The sequence below is a fragment of the Bos taurus genome, chromosome 5 (genome assembly GCF_002263795.3).
Source record: "Bos taurus isolate L1 Dominette 01449 registration number 42190680 breed Hereford chromosome 5, ARS-UCD2.0, whole genome shotgun sequence".
NCBI classification, from domain to species: domain Eukaryota; kingdom Metazoa; phylum Chordata; class Mammalia; order Artiodactyla; family Bovidae; genus Bos; species Bos taurus.
This window is the reverse complement of record NC_037332.1, coordinates 45376440-45401753: the sequence shown is the minus strand read 5'-3', so window position 1 is coordinate 45401753 and position 25314 is coordinate 45376440. Positions and strand designations below refer to the sequence as shown.

The following is a 25314-nucleotide window of genomic DNA, read 5'->3' as shown; positions in this document are numbered from 1 at the left end:
GGGAGGTACACGTTCTTGGAAAGCTTTTAATGGTTGAAAAGGAAGTGACGTTGGTGAGGATGAATGAAATGACTGCTCACATAAATTGCTGGTGGGAATATGAAGTGAAAAATAACACTTTGCCAAAGCAGTTAAGCAACATGTATTAAGAACTTTAAATGCCTATTGACCTTAACATTTTACATTGGATGTTTTAAGGAAATAATTCAAAATACAAAAAGGCTTTAAGCCCAAAGATAAACAAAGATACTTATAACAAAATTATTAACAAATTGTGGCAGGAAAAACAATCTCAAATGTCCAAAAATAGAAATTAATCAGGGTACATGCACCTGATGAAATAGTATGTGGTCATTAAAAATAAAGTTTACGAAGCTGGAGTAAAACTGAATATAATTTCTAAAATGTTAAAAAGTAAGATTAGAATCTGTATATGATATGGCCTCTAACAAAATTTACATGATTCTGGAAAATGGAAAGCACAACATAATTAAAGCAAAGGTTAAGGGGAAATATTTCTAAGAATGTAAATAATAGTTCCATTTAAATTCACTTCAACAAATACTTCTTGAGCTGTGTGACATGAACAAGGTGCTGGGCTGTGCTTGAGAATAAAGAGATGCCCTCACAGAGAAAGGCTAAATACCACGTGGAGCCTCAGGATGGGAAAGATTCTAGGGAGGACCACCAAACTCAGATTTAGTAGGAAAATTGGGGAGGATGTTTCAGGGTATTTGTTGTTGTTCAGTCACTCAATCCTGTCCGACTCTTTGCGACCCATGGACTGCAGCACACCAGGCTTCCCTGTCCATCACCATCTCCTGGAGCTTCCTCAAACTCATGTCCATTGAGTCAGTGATGCCATCTAACCATCTTGTCCTCTGTCGTCCCCTTCTCCTCCTGCTCTCAATCTTTCCCAGCATTAGGGTCTTTTCTAATGAGTCAGTTCTTTGCACCACATGGCCGAAGTATTGGAGCTTCAGCTTCAGCATCAGTCCTTCCAATGAATATTCAGGACTGATTTCCTTTAGGATGGACTGGTTGGATCTCCTTGCAGTCCAAGGGACTCTCAAGAGTCTTCTCTAACACCACGGTTCAAAAGCATCAATTCTTAGTTGCTCAGCTTCTTTATGGTCCAACTCTCACATACATACATGACTACTGGAAAAACCATAGCTTTGACTAGATGGACCTTTGTTGGCAAAGTAATGTCTCTGCTTTTTGATATGCTGTCTAGGGTTGTCATTGCTTTTCTTCCAAGGAGCAAGCGTCTTTGAATTTCATGGCTGCAGTCACCATGTGCAGTGATTTTGGAGCCCAAAAAAATAAAGCCTGTCACTGTTTCCCCTGTTTCCCCATCTATTTGCCATGAAGTGATGGGACCAGATGACATGATCTTGGTTTTTTGAATGGCGAGAGTTAAGCCAACTTTTTCACGTTCCTTTTTCACCTTCATCAAGAGGCTTTTTAGTTCCTCTTCGCTTTCTGCCATAGGGGTGGCATCATCTGCATGGCTGAGTTTATTGATATTTCTTCCTGCAATCTTGATTCCGGCTTGTGCTTCATCCAGTCCAGCATTTCGCATGGTGTGCTCAGCATATAAGTTAAATAAGCAGGGTGACAATATACAGCCTTGACGTATTCCTTTCCCTATTTGGAACCACCCCATTGTTCCATGTCTGGTTCTAACAGTTGCTTCTTGGCCTGCATACAAGTTTCAGGAGGCAGGTCAGGTGGTCTATATTCCCATCTCTTTAAGAATTTTCCACAGTTTGTTGTGATCCACACAGTCAAAGGCTTTAGCATAGTCAATGAAGCAGAAGGTTTTTTTTATACTTTATGTAGTTTTATATAGCAGAAGTATTTTTATACTTTATGTAGTTTTATATAGCAGAAGTATTTTTATACTTTATGTAGTTTTATAGAGCAGAAGTATTTTTATAATTTTTATAGTTTTAGGGGATAGTAGTATCTAAATTCTGCACCAGAGAGAGAAAAGATGAGAAAGATAAATACAGACAAGTGAACAGAGGAAAAGACCCAAGAAAGGTGGAGAGGATCCCAAGCAGAGTGAACAGCTTGTGAAAAAGACCAGAGGCAGCAAGAGAAGATGTGGCTTGTTTAAAGAATTAAAGGAAATTCCATTTGGCACTAGTATAACGTGATAGGGCTCAGAGGATAGGAAGCTGAAGAGACAAGCAGAGCCTATGCTGCTGAGGAGTTTGGACACTGAGGGCAACAGGAAGCCTTTGAAGTGTTTTAAGGTCTGTGTTTTAGAACAGTTTCTCCCTGGCCCTATGACTAGATTGGAGGGAAAAGTGCAGGTTTCAAAGCTGTTTCCCTAATCTAGGAGAAAAATAAGGATGGTTTTGTATTGAGGTAGAGGGATTATGGATAATTTTTCCACTTTTGTATTTTTCTGCCATTTTCAAACTGTATTTAACAAGCATGTGTTATTTTCATTAATGGGAAAAATAAGATGTTTAAAGGAAGATGAACTTTATGGTATTCTGCCTGAAAGTTCCTCCGAGCCTTTGGGACTGTCTGCTAAGCCCAGAGCCTGTGTCCATACAAGAATCCACACCCACATGCTGACCCAATGCCCTGGGAACCACCTAGTATCTCTACACAGAGAGGGTGGAATAGTCCATCTTCCAGGGACTCAAGGTATTTTGGGCAGAAATTGTAACAACATAGAAAAGAGAGCAATGGCTTGCGTTTCATACATAAAACCCAAGTGTTCATTTATTCACAAATGCACCTACAATGTGTTAGGCATGGTTTGAGGCACTGAACAAAATTACAAAGTCCTGGCTATAATACATTCTAGCAAGCAAGACTGGAGAAGGCAATGGCACCCCACTCCAGTACTCTTGCCTGGAGAATCCCATGGACCAAGGAGCCTGGTGGGCTGCCGTCTATGGGGTCGCACAGAGTCAGACACGACTGAAGCAACTTAGCAGCAGCAGCAAGCAAGACAGATCACCTACAAATACAAATCCAGCTAACTGTGTTCCCTATGTGCTAAGGGAAGAGCCCTGTGCCCTCTTGCTACTTATTGGCAAGAATGGTTTAGGAAACAGAAATAACTGCAGGTTTGCTGATTCACACCCATGCCAAATGGGGCACCTGTTCACAGAGACCTATGCTGCTGCAGTTTTTTGTGACTAAGTTGAGTAACAGACCTTTCAGTATCAATTTCATATGTATGTATGTACATTTACAGATGTAACTCATTCCTCCAGTCTTCCCAGACAGTGGACACAAATGGGGTTACAATAACAACTCACATTTTATTAATGTGCTCTCCTGACCACTAAGGAGGCATCTCGGCAGTGTTTTCTTCCATGCTTCTATTGGGGGCATCCAAGGGCACCTCATGTGTGTTCACAAACAGGCTTTTTATATTCTTGTACCCCAGCCTCATCAGGGTTGTATGCTACACAAGCATCTGTTTGGAGCAGTATCTCATTGCAGCCCTCCATAAGAATTTGCTTCCCTTACCAGGGAGCAGTTTTCAGAGATCCCCAAACAGCAACTGTTGAGGTAGAAAAATTCTCTTCAGAAGAGGAAAATAGGTAAAATGTCCCTTTCCCTTCACACTATGAAAAGACCCAACCTGAGCCCATGTTAAGTGTTCAGGACTCTGGAAGCCAGAACTCAGGAAGTGATTAACAATGTCTGGGTGCACTCTGAGGAGCATTTTCTCACCTGGTCCTGGCAGGTGAGATTGTTGATCGCCATTTGTCTCAAAGTTCAGTTCAGTCGCTCAGTCGTGTCTGACTCCTTGCGACCCTGTGAACCACAGCACACCAGGCCTCCCTGTCCATCACCACTCCCGGAGTCCACCCAAACCCATGTCCATTGTGTCGGTAATGCCATCCAACTATCTCATCCTCCACTGTCTCCTTTTCCTCCTGCCCTCAATCTTTCCCAGCATCAGGGTCTTTTCAAATGAGTCAGCTTTCCACATCAGATGGCCAAAGTATTGGAGTTTCAGCTTCAACATCAGTCCTTCCAATGAACACCTAGGACTGATCTCCTTTAAGATGGACTGGTTGGATCTCCTTGCAGTCCAAGGGACTCTCAGGAGTCTTCTCCAACACCACAGTTCAAAAGCATCAATTCTTCTGTGCTCAGCTTTCTTTATAGCCCAACTCTCACATCCATACATGACCACTGGAAAAACCATAGCCTTGACTAGACACATCTTTGTTGGCAAAGTAATGTCTCTGCTTTTTAATATGCTGTCTAGGTTGGTCATAACTTTCCTTCCAAGGAGCAAGCGTCTTTGAATTTCATGGTTGCAGTGACAATGTGCAGTGATTTTGGAGCCCAGAAAAATAAAGTCAGCCACTGTTTCCACTGTTTCCCCATCTATTTGCCATGAAGTGATGGGACCAGATGCCATGATCTTAGTCTTCTGAATGTTGAGATTAAGCCAACTTTTTCACTCTCCTCTTTCACTTTCATCAAGAGGCTCTTTAGTTCTTTTTCACTTTCTGCCATAAGGGTGGTGTCATCTGGATATCTGAGGTTATTGATATTTCTCCTGGCAATCTTGATTCCAGCTCACTCAAAGAATTCCTTGTAAAACAAACAAACAAAAAAAACACCTTTATCTTCTGCTTGTAGACCCCTCTCCACTGACCACAAACCTAGTCCACAGGCTGGTCTGGGAAGCCCTGTGGTGGCCTCCTCAGTGCCCTCTTACCAGCTCCAAGCCCCATGCACAAATCCCCACTCCAGCCAAGCAACTCAGCTGGGGCCATTCAGGGTCACCAAGTAGGCCCAGATGTGGCTAAATCTCAATTCAAGACAGGTAAGATGTGGAAAAATCCATTCAAAAAGATCAACATGGTTTGGGAAAGGATTAGGATAGAAAGTCCATCCTGTACCACTGAGAAAGAAGGGATAAACAGAGAGGAGAGCAGGCTGGGATCAGTAGTCTGCCCCTTAGGACAATGAGCAGCAGGATGCAAATGGCCAGCCCAGGGGAAATACCCTCCCTCCTTCCATCCTGCCTTGCTATGGGGCCTGCTACTTCTCACACATGACCTTCTGGTTTAGAAGCCTGCTATGGAGAACAGAAGGTCTCAGGGAATCAGTAAGTGAAGACAGAAGAGATATTGCCAAGAACCATCTCTAAATTTTAATTCTGGGCTGTCATCCAAATTTTCTTTGACTGCAAGTTTTGCTTTGTAGAGGTTCAATGTCCTTTCAGATGGCAGCTTTGGGGCCCTACCACCATCAGTTCTGATGCCACTGACTGAAGTTAGTTATTTACACAGGTAGACCTCAGTCCCCTCCCTACCTGCAACAAGCCAGAGATTCTGAAGGAAACTCCCAAAGACAGAAACATTAGTCTCAAAGCCAGTTCAAGTGCTGCTGCCTCCACGAAGCATACCTGGAGCTCCCACTCCATATCCAAATTCCTTATAAACTTTCTTCTTCCTATAAAGTTCTATAAGGCTGTTTTCTCCCTTTGCCCTATGGTGCAGTGACTTCTATGCTTTTATTTCCCAAACTGACTTCTATGACAGTTTAGCACTAGGGGCTAAACTCTCTGTGACAGATGCCAGACTGTATAGCAGTAGCCCTCACAGCACCACACAGAGTCCGTTCTGTAACAGACAGCAGATAATTAGCCAAGTACATTCCCAGGAGACTACTTACAAAGGCCATTTTCCTTGGCCCTAAAATGGTAGGACCCAAGTTGTAGGGAAATTTTATCCAGTCTATTGTAGTCCTTATGGACAAGCCACAGAGGCTGTGATTCCTTGACTCAGCATGAGGGCTCCTCAGTCTTTCTGTGACTCCAGCAAAAGTGGTCAAGGATTTTCTGACACTGTCTTTTCTTCAAGTCCCTGCTGTCATGTATTATGGTAATATTTGGATGTTTTCCACAAAGGGATGATGACCTACCCAGAACTGATAACCCAGCCAGTCCAAGCATCTATGACATAAAGGCCTACATCTGTTCTGGTTGGTCAGGGCTGTCTCCCTGGCCTTCCCCACACATCCCTAGGGGCCAGTTTCCCTAAACTCCCTCTGAATGCTCCATTGCCTTTGTTTATCCTCTTCCCTCAGGCAGACCCATATTCATACCTTGAAGTCCAGCTGAAGAGTCACCTCCTGTGTGGAATCCCTCTGACCTCTCCTTATAGCAGGGAAAACATTCTTTCCTCTCCCTTCACCAAGCCCTCTGTATCCATTCTCCTACAGCACTTATTTTAGGCTGAAATTGCTTTCTGTTTCCATCTCCCCCACTTATGTAAGCTTACATTTCACTCATCTTTAGCAGATCCAGTAAGCACAATGCCTGGCAGGAGAAGGAGCCCCTCAGCAAACATTTCTTGAATGAAAGAATGGGCATGACCCTTGCAAATGTTTTCCAAAAACAGAAAGCAAGGAAATCCCCCAAAGCACTAAGATTAAAGTTATTATTTTGTTATCTAAATCATGTCTTGCTTTTTAAAGTTAAAAATAATAATGGCTAATATTTATCAAGAACTTGCTAGCACATGTTAAAATTCAAAGCAACCATCTGAAGTAGAGATTATCATTACCTTGTTTTACAGAAATGGAAACTGAGAAAGATTAAGAAGTGTGTCCAGATTCACATAGCTGGTAAGTGGGAGTCTGTTTGGTTTGAAAGCCTGCTTTCTCAGCTACCACACTTTCCACACAGCCCTTCCAATACGAATTACAGTATGAGCATTTTCCTATATCTTTAAACTGTATTTAATGTCTTTATAAAGAACAAGTTTCTACACATGATTGTAGTACCTTGCTACTCAAAGGGTGGTGTGCTCACCTGGTCACTTGTTAGAAATGCATATCTCAGGTTCCACCCCCAATCTACTGAATCAGAGTCTGTATTTAACATGACCCCCTAGTGAGGTGTATCAGGGCTTCCCTGATCACTCAGTTGGTAAAGAATCTGCCTGCAATGCAGGAGACCCCAGTTCGATTGCTGGGTTGGGAAGATCCCCTGGAGAAGGGAAAGGCTACTCACTCCAGTATTCTGGCCTAGAGAATTCCATGGACTGTATAGTCCATGGGGTTGCAAACAGTCGGACTTTCTACTGAGATGTATGTGTGTTAAAGTTTGAGAAGCACTGGTTTAGATCAGGAGTCAACAAACAACAATCCATAGGCCAAACCCAGCCCGTCCCCTGTTTCTGCACAGCCCATGAGCTAAGAATGGCTTTTACATATTTAAATGGTTGAAATTTTTTTCAAAATGATAATACTACTTTATGACATGAAAATTACATGAAATTCACATTTCAGTGTCCATAAATAAAGCTTAATTGAAACATTTTTTTTCCTATTACTTACTGCCCGTGATTGCTTTGGCGCTAATATGGCTAGTAAACTTGAGTAGTTATAACAGACTGTATGGGCCACAAAAATATTTGCTATCTGGTCCTTTACAGATGAAGTTTGCCAATCCCTTCCCAGCTCTATCCCGCATTCACTGCCACCAGCTCATAATGGGAGTAGGAAAGAGGGCAGCCAGCATTCGGGAAGACCAGAGAGGAAAGAGCATCATTAGGGAGAACCAGAGTTCAGTTGAGGCCAGAGGCTGCAGGAACTGCTGGAAGGGGATTTACCACTGAGTAGAAGTCCAGAGAAAGGGGTAACTGGGCTGAGTGTGTGGTGCGGTAAGACAGCGGTGGTTAGGGAGAAGAGGCACAGAGCAGTGAGAAGACCAGAGTACAGAACACAGCCGCTGTGAGGAGGGAGCTCCTCAAAGGTGCATGGGAAGGCTGGCCAAGGCCCAGGATGAAAGGTCAGGTGGAGCTCTCAGCTTCAAGGTTCCCCATGGAGTACAAGTGCAGTTGTTTTGAGACTGCTGCAAGTTGAAGGGTTGGGTGTGTCCTGGTTGTTGAAACTGGCAGACTTTTCTTGAGGTTTCCAAACTGTGAGGGTGAAAAGGCATTCTCATCCTTAAGAAGAAATTGTAATCTTGATGTGTATAGAGATGAAATTATCTCTCTGCACCTTTATCTTGAGATGGAATTTGGCTACCTAAGTAAGGAGCTTGTTACACATGCAGACTCCTTACCCCACCAGAAAGAGCTTCATTCAGTGGGAATCTGATTTTAAGATGACTAATACTTTGAGAACTACTGCTTCAGTGAATGAAAGAACTCAGGCCTCTGGAAGGAGTTGGCTTGAATAGGTCATGCTTCTGAAAGTGAACATTTATATGAATGAGAGATTGTTTCCTAATTTCTGATGGCATACAGGACATCAGGAAGAGGTAAGAGCATTAGAGAGGAATTGATGGGCTCTCTGTGCTAAACCAAGAAGCAGGAGAAATGGGGGTAAGTTTCAGGCACCTGGGAAACTCTAGGAAAGGCATTAGCTAGGAGAAGGCCTTGAAGGAGCTCAGGGACTAAAGCTAAGGGTTCTGATGCAGAGGATACCACCAAGTGAGATTCAGAGCACACAATGCCGTAGAGCAGAAATACCTGCCTCTCCTATGACATGGGGCTTCCCAGGTAGTGAAGTGGTAACGGATCCACCTTCCAATGCAGGAGACGCAAGATACCTGGGTTTGATCCTTGGGTTGGGAAGATCCCCTGAAGGAGGAATGGCAACCCACACCAGGGTTCTGGCCTGGGAAATTCCATGGACAGAGGAGCCTGGTGGACTACAGTCCACGAGGTTGCAAAGAGTCAGACATGACTGAGCGACTGAGCGCGCATACACACATGACTTGAGGATCTCAAGTAATTGACAGATGCGGATGCTCAGGGCTGAGTTACCAAAGGCAAATGGCAGATCTAATATGTATTTAGGTTATTTTCTGAACTTTCAAAAATTTCACCCCTATTCCACTGCTCCCAGTGTCTTTCACAACCGTCCCCTATATATTTATTTTCTCAGATGCTAGATGCAAATTAAATTATGGCACCGGCCCCTACAGAATCTCTGACATCAGGGTATATATGCAGGAGCAACTTATTTTTCACAAGTCACGAAATTAAAAATATCAGATAGTGTAAATACAAGGCATTGTCTCATACATCAATAATTCAGTTTCCGAAAAAAGATGGATAGGGAGAAGAAGGTTAGGATAGGAAATTAGTGCTTTTTAAAATCTGCTTTAGACCTGTCGTGCAAAAGCAGTCATCTTTTCTGTTTTTCTGTGTTTCCATTCATTGAAGGAAACATGCTGGAAACAACCACATTTGAGGCACAGTATGAAACATCTGTCCAAACTGTTTTGGCTTTTCATTGAGACATTGGTTTGGTTTTTGCAGGCAGCACCTTGCTGTCATGAGACAAAAAAACATTCCCAGGCTCTTTAAGGTATTGTGTAGGGTTGCTATTGGGAACTGAGTGCACTTAAACGGATTCTCAGCCCACCCAGGAATATAGGTCTGACCCTTAAGGATAATAAGTCAGGGAGTCAGATCCAAGAAAGGCCGACACTCCCTGCCCAGTTATTTTTAAACCCCAGAGGCTGCTTCTGCATATGATATCACTTATGTAACTTCTTTTTGCAAGGACCCCTCTGCTTCCCCAACCCAGCTTCCACACCCATCCCACCCCATAGCATCAGCACAATGACACATGTGCTGCTCCACCCCACTGTGAATTTGGCAACAGACTAAGGATGTGGACATTGAGTAAATAAACACACAACAGCGAAATTGGCTTTTGTGCAACCAGCTTTCAGGAGTTACATTTTGTTCCTTTAGGTTTAAAATTTCAGTGCAATGGGATAAGAAAATTGCTCAAACTATATTGCAAAGCTGATTAGGAATTTCCATCATTAGAAGTACCATTATGTTATTTTGGGATAAAAGACTTTTTAATTTATACTGCAGCTTCCATGTATGAATATTAATCTAGAACAATCCTACTGGTTTCTATATGCTGGATTTATACATGAGTTTGATAAAAATCATATATTAAAACTTTTAAATAAATTCTAATAGTAATTAGTGACCATCCACTCTAAAAAGTGAGCACTAACTAATGGGATTTTGCTTCAAAGAATCTGGTCTATTAAACATGACATTAAATATTCATCTATTTAAAAAGCTGCAAATGTCAATGAAAGAACAAAGCTGTCAAATGCTAGGAGTGTTTCATTAAGAAACACTGATGGGATTTTGATGAAGTTGGGGACTCAGACAAGCTTTATCTGCCAGTGAGACAGCTATTCATATTTTTTTGTTGTTGTTAGCAAAATACCAGAAGCGCATAAAATAGCAGTATGCTAACCTGAATTGAAATTTTTCCTTTTCTATATTTCTACAAGCCCAATCCTATAAAACCTTTATATAACTAAATTAGCATCTATTTCGATGGAAAGCTGTTGACATCGGTACTATAATTAATTTGATACCCATGGCCAGGCTAAGAGAGGACTAGAATGGATAATTGGAACATCTAGTCATTTAAAGGGTCATTTTAGCTGTTTCTTTTCATCTTCTATACAATTAAGTGTTTCAGATGTGTACGCTTTTGGCTGCAGGTAACAGAACATCCAAATAACAATGATATAAAAAATAGAGTGTTCCAGTTGTTTGACCCCGCCCCAAATTTAGTGGCTTAACATCTATTTACTCATGAATCTGCAATTTGAGGAGAGCTTTGGCTGGGTGGAAGTTGGTGGGGAAGGGCTTGTTTGCTCTCCTTGGCATCAGCTAGGGAAGCTTGAAGACTAAGGGCTAAAATCCTTTGAAGGCTGATTCACTCGTGTATTTGTCAGTTCTTTTTTTTTTTTTTTAAATTTTTCAGCACTTTATTATTATTTTTTATTTGTCAGTTCTTGATGAAAAGAGAGTTCAGGCTGGGACAGCTGGGGCTCCCTGGGTATCTCAATCTCTGTGTGGTCTTCTGAAGTGGTTTCTCTAGCATGGCAGCTTCAGTGTAGACTGCTTTTTTTGTTGTTGTTGTACCAGGTTTTAGTTGTGCCATGTAGGATCTAGTTCCCTGACCAGGAGTTGAATTTAGGCCCCCTGCATTGGAAATGTGGAGTCTTAGCCACAGGACCACCAGGGAAGTCCCTAGACTGACTTCTGACATGTCAACCTGAGGTTCTCAACTGCACAAGAGAGAGAGGGACTGATAACAAAACAGAAACTGTATCACCTTTTATGACTTGTGGAGTCATTCATTATCACTCCTACTGCATTCTATTTATTGGAAGCAAGTCATTAAGGCTGCCCTATATTCAAGAGAAGAGGAATTAGGCTACATCTTTGATAGGAGGAGTGTCAAGGAATTTGTAGCTACGTCTTAAAATCACCATGAAAGGATTTATTTTCCCCGTCTAATATCTATAGGGAAGCAGTTCTGTATAGGGTGGGGCTCCATGATGTAATAAAAATCAAGTTTTTTTCCTGTAATTCTGCTCTACCATTTTCAGTACATTGCCTCATTGTCTCAAAGTCACAAGATGACTGTTACAGATCCAAACATCATAACCATGTTTAAGACCAAAAAATAAAGAAGTAAAAAAAGTGGAAGAAGTAAAAAAAAAAAAAAAAAATCAGCTTCTAGCTCCCTTTTTCAGGAAATAAAAGACCCTTCCCAAAACCCTTCTCAGCAGAATTCCACTTACGCTGCACTGGCTGGAACTCTGTTCGAAGGCCACCCCTTGCTTCAGGGGAGGTAAAAACAGTGACTATTCAGCTTCTCCAGTCTCTATTGCAGAGGTAGGCATGGGTGGAGAGATCTGAAAATCAGCCAAGCCGTGCTTTTTGCCCTCTGTATCAGACCTATAAAACTCCTCCCATGACTAGAAGGAGTTTCAAAGAGCTGTTTCTCTTCCCTTAACCAAAATTAACAGTGAAATGACTTGAAAATGGTTAGCAGAGGGAAAATGCATCAGCTAATGAATGGAATCACTTTCAACTATATATTTCCAAATAGGATCAAAAGCTAAATGTTGAATTAAATGAATCATTTGTACAGTTTAACAGGAAGCAGAACTGGGTCATTACAGAAATATTTGCCAGTAAGATAGGGAGGACAAAGAAGAGGCGAGACTACTAACTTCTGACAAAATGTTAAAGCTGCCTCACAGATTACCCCCAGGGCTAAAAATAATTTGGGAGCAGGGCAAAAAGGAACAATTACCTGATAACCCTAACCCAAATCTTATATCTTACTTTATGGAGCTTCTTTTTTTAGGCTTCTGTTGCCACTAGTGAATAAAAATAGGAAAATTACTGTGAGTTGATGGATTTTGGTTAAGCCAACAATTATTTGAATTTTAGCTTTAAAGATTTTATAACATTTAACTAAAGAAAAAAAAATTAAAGCCCCTCTCTTTCCTCCTTGAAAGCATAGAGCTCCCTAAGTCTATTGACTTGTGCTATGGTGTCACACAAGAATAGAGAAATCGCACTACACAGGTATTTTCTGGTTACATACAAGCATTAACACATGACCCCAACAATAGCTAAGATTGAAGAATGAGACGACCAGATTTACTGACTCTGGTGGTGTCGCGAGGTCTTTTCTGGGTAAACTAGCAGACATTCATGAAAATACATGTATGAAAGGGCAAGAGCTGAACATGAAGAAAGAACATGCCCACAGTGAGAACATGCCCACAGTATCCCCTGGCATTAACTCCTAGTGAGTTTAGGGGAATAGTGAGTGGTTAATCCTAAAAAAAAAAAAAAAAAAAGAAATGGAGAATAAGAAACCTTCCCCTTCATAATGAAAAAATTCTGACATAAAGAAATTAAATAATTTATCCAAAGTGGTAGGCCACATATGAAACAGAAAAAAAAAAAAAGCCCAAGCATTTACAAGCATTTACATTTATAGTTTAATTTGGAATAGAAAGTCATGCAGGTCTTTATTCTAAACAGTGACCAACTTGATCTAACACAAAATACATACCTCAAACAAAATCATATATTATATATTATGGGAGTTACCAATCCCTTTTATTATTTATAAGCTATTACTTTGTTTTCAATGTTGCTATCATCTGCAAAATTTAATTAAGAAGCAAAGAATCAGCTTATAGCAATCACCATTCCATATATTTATTACTCATATTCAAATTATAATCATATTATGATGACTCTTGATCCTCATAGAGTACAACAAAATAATAATTTGAACTTTTCCTTATTAAGAAAAAAGTTTAAAGACAGACTATAAGATACTTCTGATACTCCCAAGCATATAGCAAAATTCTAAAGTGCAGAAACTATCATAAACTTGTAACTCTCCAAAGCAACTGTCAAGTTCCAGGCTCAGGATAAGTGACTCATACTCTCAAAATTACTTTAGATAGTCAACATCTCTCACAAACTCATACATATTTTTCACATATGAAAATATTTTGAGATAAAATATTTCCCACACTCATTTCTAACTAGAAATACCCACTGGTTTTGATTGAAAGGATTCATTAGATATTACTCAATTAGGTGACAACATTATTAGTCCCCATTAAACACTAATTTGCTTTTTATCCTGCAAAAACTAACACATATGTAAAATAGGCATTGGCCACTCCTGAAACGTACATCTGATGATAAGACAATAAGCAAGTTGATGGTAATTTGATACATGAGCTGTTGTTCGTTCCATGCCTCCTTTTCCACTGCCACTTTTGCCAGAAATGAAAATTAACAGCAAATGCTTCTGTTTTCTACATTGTGTCCAACATCCTTATGTGTGGGACACACACACACTAGTTTAGATCAACAAACACTTATCAAGTATCTACTGCCAGGTGCCAAGCTGGTATTGTAGACACAGTGCCAAAAGGGGCAGCCTCTGGCTGTCTTAATTCTCACTTGAGGTCATCATTTGCTAACTATATAGCCTCAGGCAAGTTCCTCAGTCTTTCTAAGCCCTAACTTATTTATCTGAAAAATGAGAATACTAATAATACCTATTTCATGGAAGTTTTGTGAATATTAAATAAGATAATTCATATACAGAGCCTGGTATCTAGTGAGTGAAAAGAATTTTGCTATCATCACCACCACCATCATTATCACAGCATGATCTCTTAATCTTTATTTCCCAACTGGGGGAAAAGACACATAAACAGTTTTCTTTTTATGTTGTGCTGATCTCAGAGGACAGGTACTTCGAGGAATGTCTCTGAACTGAGAGCTGAAGGATTAGTAGAGTTAGCCAGATGAAGGAGAAAGGTATTCCAGAGGGAAGAGCTTGAGCAAAGTCACAGGAGCATATTGTGCACAAGAACTGGATGTGGTTTTCTATTATTAGACAGAAAGTTCAAAATGGGGAGTGGTCAAAAATGAGCTTCATAAGGAAGGTGAGAACCAAGTTATGGGAAGTCTTACACACCACTTTAAGACAAGTAGATTTCTTTCTGTAAACAAAGTTTCCTAAGCCAAGTTATATAAAACACTGGTGTTCACAGAGGTAATTCACGAGGTGTTCTTCAAAATAATAGCTTTACTGAAACTTGTGTCTGGAAATATTCTCAATGTTACCTCTGCTGAGGGATTCATAATGCATATATGAATTCAGGCTTACATATACATCAGCATACTGAAGGCTCTGAAAAGCCCTGCAATAAAAGGGCCTCATCATCTCAGGTTAACCTGATATTTTTAATTTATTTTACCGCAAGTCATCATTTTTACAGAATGCTGAGCTTTTTCTGGGTTTTAATCAGAATAGTGAATTAGACACTGTAGCTAAGTAAAATCACTCTAGCTACAGAGATGGATTTCCAAGGGGTATGACTATAGAGTGTGAGTGAGATGATGATGATCCAAGGTGGAGGACATGTAAAGATTCAAGATATATTTAAAGGTAAAACTATCAGAAGTTTTACTGATAGAGTGCAGTGAGGGAAATGGCTGTACCTAGAGTTCTGGCTCAAGCCAAAAGAAGAGTAGCACCACTCGCTTCAAAAGAACTATAGAAAAATGTGACATAGAGGAAGGAATGAGAGATAGGTAAGATAAAGAACTCAATTTGGGACATGATAAGTTTGAAACACCCATGACATTTCCAAATGAAATTATAAGTGGCAATTAAGTCAACAAACGCTTGTTTAGCTCCAGTCTAAACCAGGGTCATCTGACAAATAATTCCCTGATCATCCTAGTCTAAACTTCAAAATTAATTTCAGATTCCATAATGCATTATATTAATTTTAACATCAGCATATTTACTTAGCATAATTTACTAAGATTAGCATTTGGTCATATTAAATAATTCAAAGTTTTCTTAATGCATTTCTAAATTAAAATATGCAGATGGACATATAAGACAGATGAATCTCAAATCACTCAAGATAAATTAAATTCTTACTTAAAATATGGATCTGCAGTAGACCTACTGTCATAATTCAGATTGGTGTTACCAACCTATATAAATGAATTTTTCATGTATGTTGTCATATATCATTTATTAAAACTGATACGTTTTCTTCCTGTTCTAACCCTAAGCTGTATGAAAGCTTCACCTTTGTGCCCTGACACACAGAAAATGTGCATTAAATTTTGTTGAATAAAATTAATTAGAGCAGGTCACACTAGTAAATACAAAATAACAAATTTCCAACTCTACTCTCTCCCTAGTTGATCTCATCTACCTTGTTAACTTTCAATATGGTCTACAGGCTAATGACTTCCAAACTGTTATCAGCTCTGCCCTCCCTTGAAAATCAGACTTTACTTTCCAGTCTTATTTGACTTTCCCATTTGAACATTCAACAAGGACCTTAAACATAATTTATCCCTAGTGACACTGCTAGTTGTCTGCTTCCATAATATCCATTCACCCCTTACTCCTTATTAAAATACCTTGTTTTATTTAGAGAAACAATGTGTCCAGCTAAAGAGCTCAGCCTCCTTTGCAGCTAGAGGTGGTCACCTGACATAACTTTGATCAATGAGATAAAAGTAGGGGTCTACTGAGGATCTCTGCAAAATTTTTTGCTTTCCTGACATAGACACCACCCTCTTCCTACTTTCAGCTTCCTCCTTCTCCCATCCAGAGTTCTGACACTATGCTTGGAGCTGCGGCACACCTGTTACATCAGTGGAAATGAAAGTCATGATAAAGAAAGGCTTTCAGACCTCTCCCTGTCGTACACATCTCAATTTCTAATGGCACCATCCATCTAGTAACTCAAGCCAAATAAAATAAAATCTAGGTATCCTTGATGCCTCCTTCTGGTTCTACCTCCAAACTGTATCTTCAAACTCATCTTCTCTCCATTTCTGCCAAACAGCCAACCCATTGCCATAGCTGCCCATTGCACTCCCTCCTACAATCCATCTTCTACACCACACCCAGGGTGGTCTTTTGAAAACACATAGGTTACGTCACTCCCTATTTTAAAACCTTCCAATTGCTTCCTGTTTTGCTTATAATATCCACATGCCTGCCCATGGCTTACAGGGCTCTGCATGACCTGACCTCATCTTGTACCCATGCCCTTCTTACTATATTCAAGTTGTACCACCTTCACTTTACTCCTCAAAAGCATCAAATGTATTCCCACCTTAGGGCCTCTGTACTTGATGTTACCTCTGCTTCAAATACTTTTCGACCTGGCTCTTCCCATGATTGGCTTCTCATCATTCAGGTCTCAGCTCAAATGTCACCTCCCTAGGGAGGCCTTCTCTGACTACCTTATTTCCCCTGTGATTCATTATCCATACACCCTGTGTTATTTCCTTCATATGCTCATCATTTTCTGAAATTATCTTGCTTATTTAGTTGTCATCTTTTGTCTCCTTCTAGATTATAGTCTTCATGAGTACAGAAACTGTGTCTCTTATTCTCTGCTTCATCCCCACAGCTAGAACAATGTTTGGCACACAGTAGGCACTTGATAAATACTGTTTTTAATAAATGGATGAATTTTTTAAAAAACCAACATACAGTCTTGGACTCTTAGAAAACTGCCAGATTTTATGGTTTCAAAACATATGAATTTTCTTGTTTAAACACTTGAATAGCAAAAGAGAATTTTACATTTAAATAAAAGTTTATTCTAGCATATGAGTTAGAAATAACTGAATGTACTTAATCCTATTAACTATCCTCTATCATGTTTAAATATTTTTGCTTACCACATATAGTCTTGAACCTAGTTGTAGTAACATAATATGGGGTTAGATCCCTCATACAAGTTGCCAAGCGTCATGTTTTTATATGAAACAAGCCATTAGGAGTTTGGAAGGGGCCCAACACTCAAGTTCAAAGCTTCCAGATCCATTTACATGTGGTGGCGAGAGGGAAAGGCTGTCCTTCAGACCATTCCTATGGACAGCATAGAAAGCCAGGGATTTTTTTTTTTCCAAACTCTTCAATTTCAATCCAGTGAAAATAAAGCATGTAGGAAAAATGTTCAAGGTTAATCAATATGGCCTCTGTAAGGGACAAATGCTTTCAAAACCACAAGGAGTAGGATATACATTTCTGATCACTTTTATTTCTAGATTTTTTTTTCAATAATTTTGAAGTTTTGGGGGATTTTACCAGTATTTTCATTAGTAGATTCTTAGTGTTGGAAGGAAAGGGAAAATAAAAGAGTTTTACACCACCACCCTTCCCGGCACCGCTACAGAGGCTGGAAACAGAGCAAGTTAAAAGGCTCAATGCCTGGAGTTCCCAAAGATGTTGTCATGTTACATCATGGACAACCCAGAACAGAAGAGGAGGGGAGCAGGTGCCAGGACAGGTCAGGGCACATACAGAACACCAGGTCCTAGGCGGCAATAAGGAACACTCACAAAGCAAGAACATGCTTTTCCCTTGACTGCTTTCATTTCCTTTGTGTCTCAAAGTGTGATCTGTGAAGTCCTGGGGAACTCTGCAGGGGAATCCAAGAGATCAAAACTACTTTCATAATAATGTTTGAAGAATGATTTGCCTTTTACACTGTGTGGACATTTATATTGATGATGCAAAAGTAATACTGGCTCAAACTGACAGTCCCTTAATACATGTTGAAGAAGGAGCACCAAACTGTACCCAACAGACACCATTTTCTTCACCAGCACAAACTCACAAATCAAAAGGTAAGAAAGCTAGTTTTACTTAAGAATGTCCTTGATGAAACATTAAAAGTCACTAATTTCATTAAACCACAACACTTCAGGATGGGTCTTAGTAATACTCTGACAAACTAGGACAGACACAGAGGAACATCTGCTCCATATTAAGGTGGAACCGGTATCGCCAAGATAAATGCTTGTTGTTATTATCGTTTGAGTTACAAGCTGAACTAACCATTTTTTTCATGAAACATCATTTTTACTTGAAAAAGCAACTTATTCAGATTTAGGAATTTGGCAGACATTTTCTTGAAAATGAACAAAATGAGCCTGTTATTTCAAAGAAAACATCTGGCAATATTTATTGACAAGTAACATTTAAGAAACTACCTCTTGCTGAGATTTGGGATCGTATCTATAATTATCCAAAAAAAGCTACTAAAATATTCCTCCCTTTTCCAAATGCATACCTCCGTAACACCAGATTTTCTTCATATACTTCAATAGAAACATCTACCAGATTGAATGCAGATGCCAATATAAAAATCCAGTGTCTTTTATCAAGTCAGACATTAAAAATATTTGCAAAAAATATAAAATAATGCTGTGCTACTCACTGATTTTTTGTTTTGGAAAATAAATACATATTTTATAAAAATATGTTAATTTACCTATAATGGGTTTATTGTTTTCAAATGAATTAATAATGTGTTTTTTAATGTCTTAGTTTTGATTTCTAGTATAGTTTATATTCATAGCTATAATCCCAAAAAACAAAAACTCTTTGGAATCCTCAATTTTTAAGAATATAAAGGAATCCTGAGACCACAACTCGGTATTTAGACAGTTAAAATAGAAATTTCTGTCAGTAATATATAATAGAACTATGTCATAGAAATAGAAAAATGTGTAATAGAAATATATAGCAGAAATCCTACATTTCTAATAGCATAGATCATTTTCATTCTACTGCAAAAAAGAGGTAGCTTTTTTATACTGTTAAAGGAAAAATTCACACAGCAGAATCAAGGTTGCCACCTATCTTGTCCTCACAGTAACCAGTGGCTTGTGAGGGTCAAAGAGCTGTTAGTATGCAGTGGCAGATGGGCTAGTGGCACAGGAAAGAGCCAGCAATGACTGGATTGGGAAATAAGAAAAGGTATGATGGGATAAAATGCTCCATTGCTTAATGGGCCTTTCTAATGAGGAGATCTGAACAATGAGAAATGTACTCTGATACAAGATTACTTTTTTAGATAAATTTGTGTTTTCTCTTCTGTTTTTCCCCTTTGAGGCCCTGATTCGTGTGAGTACAGATTCTCTGCTCTCTTGCCTCAGGGAAGGTTTGAGGTTGCAATATCTAAATTTTATTTTAAGAGGCATTAAGGAGAATATAGTTAAATCTAGGGAGGAATATCCCCTGTCTAAAATGAGAGTTTCTCTGGCTTGGTGGGGGAGACTAAGTCTAGGGCCGTCTGTTTCCTGCCTTACTTCCTGCCAGTACCCCCAAGAACCCAGCAGGACCTCAGAGAGACAATCAGTGTACCAAGAGGCAGACCACTGCCCAGGCTTCTCCAACCACAACAATGGCCTCCATGCACTAAAGATGGCACAAAGATGGCAGAAGGGAGGCCCTTAAAGGCTGCAGTGGCATCTTGCCAGTAACCTATGTGGCCAGATGGCTGATGCCTTTCTGGGCCCTAGGGTGTGTCAACTCTGCTTGAGAGCCTGGAACCTTGACACAGCCTCCAATGGAAACCCGAAGAACAAGGAGTTGAATTCCTCACTAGCCCTTCGGAATGTGAGGAGAGGGTCAAAGTTAACTACTGAATTAAAAGTAGAGAAGTATGAATATTATTTGGCAATAAAAAGGAACGACACAGTGACACATGCTACAATAAGGATGAACCTTAAAAACATGCTAAATGAAGTCAGTCACAAAAGGTCACATATTTTACAATCCCACTTATACAAAAGGTCCAGAATAGGCAACTCTACAGACAGAAAGTTGGTTAGTGGTTACCTGGAGCTGGGGAACTAAAGGGTAAATACTGAAGAGTGTGTGTGTGCAAGTCGTTTCAGTCATGTCCAACTCTTTGCAACCCTATGGACCATAGCCCGCTGGGCTCATCCATGGGATTCTCCAGGCAAGAACACTGGAGTGAGTTGCCATACTGTCCTCCAGGGAATCTTCCTGACCCAGCAATCCAATCAGAGTCTCTTACATCTCCTGCATTGGCAGGCAAGTTATTCACCACTAGCACCATCTACGAAGCCCAAATACTGAAGAATAGGTGATTTTTTTTTTTTTTTTTTTTGGAGAGGAGAGGGGTGATGAAAATATCATAAAATCTATTGTGATAATAGATGTACAATTCTGTGCCTATATCCAAGAATTGAATTTCATACTTGAACAGGGTGAATTACATGGTATATGAGTTATATCTCAATAAAGCTGTTACCAAAAAAAAGTACAGAAGTCTGATCTCATGCCTATTTTACATACACCATGCTTTACAGTCATTTTATGAGGCTGCATCAAGGTGAAGTGGTAACTTCTGAACACACATATTGTACTGGCTTGGGCCCTAGTCGAAATGCCCACAGCACCAGCATTGCAGAAAGGTGTGGCACAGGGCAGATGGGGCTCCAGGGAACAGGGGAGGGGGCAACAAGTGGTCTTGGCAAGTGGTCTGTGTCCCAAGGGACCACACATGCCACCAGAGCACCATCTTGGGGAACACTAGAGCAAGTGATATTCAGAGATGTGAGAGAACAACCAACATTAAGGATATCCCCAGCAGATTGCAACACCCCACCTCAGACAAGGGGTCCAGTTGCAGAATCTTGCCCCAGCACATGATTGTGATGAGGGCTGCAGCCCTGGAGAGACTGGGTAAGTTATCTAGGAAAGACCTGAGGCAACCCAGCAGGGATTTAATTAGTAAATAATAATGTTAATAATATAAATATATAATTGATGCCATTTGTGTATGATAGTATGAACTATAAACCACATAAGCTCTAATAATAATGACAATAGCAAACACTAATTGTCAGGTACTGCTATATGTACTTTACATTTTTTAATTTACTAAATCTTCACAACCTCTGAAATCACTACTATTATCCTCCCCATTTTACAGATAGAAAATTGAGTCACAAAAAGATGAGGAAATTTGACCAAGCTCATTAGTAAGGGCAGAGCTGAAATTAAAACACAAGCAATATGGTCCCAGGACCTATCCTGACAACTCTACCATGTTGCGTTTAGGGTCGAGGCCCACTTACCACAACTGATTAACCAGGCCCGCAGGAACCATGCTTGGTATTGAATCCCCTTCAGCATTGAACAAGAAATCTTTAAAGCCCTTCCCATAGAGGAAGGGTCAGTCCCAGAGCCCGGACTGGGGCTGAGACTGCAGGGAGCCAGACAGGGAAGCAGGCAACCGCAGACACATCTTGTATTCTTCTTTTACAGTTGAGGAATCTGAGGCTCGAAGAAGTTCCACAGTTTGCCTGAAGACTCAGTAAACAATGGAATCAGGAAAGGATCTCAGAACTCCTGATTCCAAGATGGAAGCTGTGAACTGGCTTTTAGAAATGGACTGGCAATGTCAAATAGTAAGTGAACTGGGCAGTGGGGTAGCAGAATGGTTAAAAACATGTGCTTGGTGGCCAGACTCCAGTTATGCCAAACACCTTATGATCTTGAAAGAGCTACTAACCTTTCCTATAAAACAGGTTTAGTAATAGTAGTAACAATGTCTGCCTCTTGGAGTTGCTCTGGAAATTCTATGAAAAAGTTTGTGTGTAAAAATCTGATTGCCCAACATACAGTGAGTGAGTGAGGTCACTCAGTCGTGTCCGAGTCTTTGCGACCCCATGGACTGTAGCCTACCACGCTCCTCCGTCCATGGGATTTTCCAGGCAAGAGAACTGGAGTGGGCTGCCATTTCCTTCTCCAGAGGATCTTCCTGACCCAGGGATTGAACCCCAGTCTTCCGCATTGTAGGCAGACGCTTTACTGTCTGAGCCACCAGGGAAGTCCAACATATAGTACCAACATACAGTAGGTTCTCAATAAGTGGGAGCTGTTTGAACAGCTGTTCCTCTTATCCTGCTCAGTGATGACAAGCTCTGAGGCAGCCCAGATCTTTCCCCTAAGCCATTTTACCTCCTTACACTTAATAGACTACAAGATGGCATAAACATAACTTTTATATGCACTGAGCATATATTCTGGCTCAGAATATCAGTGCTGAAAGGCACATTAGAATGTTGTTACTTTTCAGTCGTGTCTGACTCTCTGCAACCCCATGGACTGCAGCACACCAGGCTTCCCTGTCCTTCACCATCTCCTGGAGCTTGCTCAAACTCATGTCCATTGAGTCGGTGATGCCTTCCAATCATCTCATCCTCTTTCATCCCCTTCTCCTGTCTTCTATCTTTCCCAGCATCAGGGTCTTTTCCAATGAGTCAGCGTTTTGCATCATGTAGCCAAAGTATCAGAGCTTCACCTTCAGAACATCAGTTCTTCTAATGAATATTCAGGATTGATTTCCTTTATTATTGACTGGTTTGATCTCCTTACAGTCCAAGGGATTCAACAGATGAGAAAATTGAGGGTCAGAGCAGTCACATATGTTGCACAAGGTTTTATAGCTAGTTACCAGGAAAGCAAAGCCAGATCTTTAATTTGCAATTTAAATTTTTTCAAAGCTGTTAGGAGGAGGTAGAAAAGAAGAAAACTTAAGAAGTGAAATTGTGATAGCTTCATGTAGCCCTTCAATCCTGAATGTAAGGCACAGGAAAAGACCTGCCACCCCTGAGAAAACCTTGACCACTAATGATGCTCTGGCCAAGCCTGTCCCCACTGTCAGCATGCACAGGTGAAGTGATGCTTCCCAGCCAGCAGGAAGTATTGCTTTCAGATATTCATCCCATATCAGCCCACCCTTAGTTGATGGTATAGTCTGTACTGAACAAAGGAAACTCGACCTTGGGTGATACACAAGAGAAGTTAACAAAAGGGTGGGAACCAGTATCTTGGAAAGCATATGGTAGGTATGGGATTAGTGTTAGTAAAAGGATCAAAGGAAAAAAAAAGTCCTTTTATAATTCTTGAGTGGATTGCCTTAACTTACTAAAAGACTAGCTGAAAAGTGAATGAAATTAACAAGCAGGTGTTAGATGGGGATGCAGGGCATTAGAGACGGTATATTGAACTGAACAAGTAATAAAGAGCCTCAAGAATGAGGCTTGAGGAAAACAAATGTGTGTGCTTGCACATGTGCACACATATATATTTAGCTGAGAGTGCCTGTCTTCCCCCCTTTGCAGTTAATTTAAGAGCTGCCCTCAAAGGCAAATTAAATTGTGTCCACTGTGCTATTTACAAGCATTGAGGGAGGTCTGGGGGCATGATGGGAGAAGTGGTGGGAGTATGACAGGGCAAGGCAGTTAAGGATGAAGGAGCAGAGATTCCAAACTGAAATTGCTGGGTCCACCTGCTACACATTAATTATGCAACAATTACTGTCTATTTAGTGTCATTGCTGCATCTTTTAAGAAAAAGAAGTACATTTGGGAAACACTTGACAAATCTACTCACCAAAGAAAGAAAAGGTTAGAATTCAGTATATTTTTTAGCTACATATATTATGAAGAGAAACTAACTTGACCCCATTTGATAAAAACACAGTGAGTGACTACTGAGCAAAGAAATCAGCCTAAACATCAAAGTTTTCCATTGACTACAACCAGTGTTCTAGTCTTGTCTAATAGTTTTAAGTACCCAAATGATGTTAACTTGTGCACTGTTTTGCATTTTCAGTTAAAAAAGCACTTGGAACAAATATGTAAAGGAAAAATGCAGTTAATATTGCAGACTACCCACTAGCATTATCCACTCTGACATTATACATTAATAAGATGGATCTCAAAGATCACAGGTCTTCCTGGAGATATTGCCTCAACAGGAGAACCACAAGGGTTATGCAAAAAAGAACTGTCCCCAAATTGAGGAACGTTGACACCAAATATATCTGTGTACTCCTTCTGATGAGTGATGCACACATGTTCACTTGTAACTACCACTCCAGAAGCTACTATTCATTGCCTGCATGCCAGGGCCACCGGTTTTTCTATACATGGGGCTAAAGTTAGGTGCTCTGCTCAACTGGCAGTTTTCTTTTTTTGTGGAGACATCCTTGGGGAATCCCAGTTTTTGTCCATATTCTTATATCTCCTGGTCTTGGAATTTTGATGGTGCTTGTCCTTTTGTCTTCATGGAGCATTTGCAAGCTCACCTGCAATCTTCTCTAGCCTTCCTCTCCCTCAACTTTTTTCACAGATAATATTTTAGCTTGGTGGGAAACTATTGTTTGCCTAGGAGCTGCTGGGTTAACACAGTTTTGTTGGGATCTTCTGTGTTATGTTTATTTACATGTTTGTTATTTTTCTGTTTACATCATGGCTTCGACCCACTTCAGTCATTTGGGGAACTTGTATTTAAATACAGACCCATGACTAGAGTTATGAGCACCACTTTCAAGATGTTTTTCTTTAGTCTCTTCCATATTTTAAACTGCCTTGGCCACATAAATACACATAGAAGTAACTGGAATACAATTTCTATATACCTCTACTAGCTATGTTGGTCTACCTCTAAGAAAAATGTTGTCAACTGTCTCTTGCTTAAGTAAACTAGGTAGGAGATCAGTAGCGGCTCTCACAAAAGGGGAGATGGAATTGGAGCCATCAACAGGATTAGATTTCACCACATTCTATTCCCTCTGGATCCAAAATGCCAACTCAATTGGCATCAAGTATCTTGGGTTTACAAGGTATGAGAAAGAACCAAAGGGTAATAACGTCTCTTATGAGAAGAGTGGAGATTACAGAGGGAGAGGACATGGGCACAAGTCTGTAGGCCTTGGAAGGGGGTTGTAATAAAAAGAGGGACTGAGGAGAGAAGGACCGACAATTTAGAACACCTTCTTCCCCAAACCTAAATCTTTTGAGCCCTTTCATCTGTGTAGTACACAGGGAGAAAACTTCGGTTTAAATCGGCACTGCCTCTTTTCCTCTTCGGAGAAGGCGATGGCACCCGACTCCAGTACTCTTGCCTGGAAAATCCCATGGACGGAGGAGCCTGGTAGGCTACAGTCCATGGGGTTTCGAAGAGTCCGACACGACTGAGCGACTTCACTTTCACTTTTCACTTTCATGCATTGGAGAAGGAAATGGCAACCCACTTGTGTTTTTGCCTGGAGAAGCCCAGGGATGGAGGAGTCTGGTGGGCTGCCGTCTATGG

At 40.4% G+C, this 25314-nt stretch overlaps 1 long non-coding RNA gene across 1 annotated transcript in view; it reads left to right on the top strand.

The window, feature by feature from the left end:
• The window catches only part of LOC132345285 (uncharacterized), a 95806-nt gene that overhangs the window by 44942 nt on the left and 25550 nt on the right, over positions 1-25314 (top strand). Inside the window, exons 3-4 of the long non-coding RNA XR_009494516.1 lie at positions 6582-6630; positions 21478-21620. This is a non-coding gene — a long non-coding RNA (uncharacterized lncRNA). The remainder of the gene's footprint in view (positions 1-6581; positions 6631-21477; positions 21621-25314) is intronic.